The following is a 1,398-nucleotide window of genomic DNA, read 5'->3' as shown; positions in this document are numbered from 1 at the left end:
CGCTAGGAGCCAATGCTAGGACACGAGGGTTTTTGAGAAAAGCTTTTTATTGCAAGTTGACTAACAAGCAGATGGGCGTCCATCTCAAAGCTTTCTCCCCATGCTAGCTTTAAGACCTTACTTTCTGCGGGTGTGGAGATGGGATCTTGCTATGTTGTCCAGGCTGGTCTCGAACTCTTGGCATCGAGTGATCCTCCTCCCTCTGCCTCCCAAAGGACTGGGATTGTAGGCCTGAGGCACCACGCCCACCCTAAGGCAGTCAATACCTTTATTAGAAGAGGTTTAGGGGTCAGATAGTGGGATTAGTAGGTAGGTGATTGGTAGAGGAAACAGGAAGTCTGGAAAGTCCTCTGGCATGCGCAGTTATCTCTCATCCCTCCTCATGGATCGCATGTGCAAATTTGGGGGTGTTAGTCTAAAACATGCAGTGGAAATTGAGGCTATGACATCAGCAACTCGTTCTGTGCAAACTCCAATCCGCCATGTTGTTCCAACTGATTTCAGCCAGTTTTGTTATCTTACAAGCACAGGGAGTTTCAGTAAGTTGTTTCTTTTTTTTTTTTTAATTAATTAATTAATTTATTTATTTTGAGACGGAGTCTCACTCTATCGCCGGGGCTGGAGTGCAGTGGCCGGATCTCAGCTCACTGCAAGCTCCGCCTCCCGGGTTTACGCCATTCTCCTGCCTCAGCCTCCCGAGTAGCTGGGACTACAGGCGCCAGCCACCTCGCCCGGCTAGTTTTTTGTATTTTTTAGTAGAGACGGGGTTTCACCGTGTTAGCCAGGATGGTCTCCATCTCCTGACCTCGTGATCCGTCCATCTTGGCCTCCCAAAGTGCTGGGATGACAGGCTTGAGCCACCGCGCCCGGCCAGTTGTTTCTTTTCTTATCCAGCAAACTTAGAAATTTCTATTAGTCATAGGTTTCTGTAATTCCTGGGGAGTTATCAATCAAGTATAATTCGTGCCCTTAAGGAGCCCGGAGCCAGGTGAGGTTGGAGGGACTTCATCGTGGACGCCTTATTGGTTCATCTGCCTTCCCCGTTCTCCCTCGACCCATGGCCTCAAGCTCCTGACAACAGGATGTCGGATGTGACCAACGGTGGCCCCTTGCCCATGATGGCAGGAACCCCTAACCCAAACTAGACACATCAGTCAGGGCTTTGGGGCTGGAATTGCCTCTGGAAGAAAGCTAGGCTGGATCCTGTTAACCTGGGGTAGGGCCACATTCTCCTTCCCATGACCTGATCTGCAAGCAGGGGTCAGCAGTGCTGGGAGGTGGAGAGCCCAGGGTGCCACAGCCAGGTTCCCAAGCCTTCACTTTGCTCGGTGACACATTCCTGTCTCCTTCTGATCAACTCTGCTTTTTCCCCTCCTCCTCCTCCTCCTCCTCCTACTC

Source organism: Rhinopithecus bieti, unplaced genomic scaffold, assembly GCF_001698545.2.
Source record: "Rhinopithecus bieti isolate Rb0 unplaced genomic scaffold, ASM169854v2 scaffold_1853, whole genome shotgun sequence".
Taxonomy (NCBI): Eukaryota; Metazoa; Chordata; class Mammalia; order Primates; family Cercopithecidae; genus Rhinopithecus; species Rhinopithecus bieti.
Note: the sequence above shows the minus strand (reverse complement) of the source record.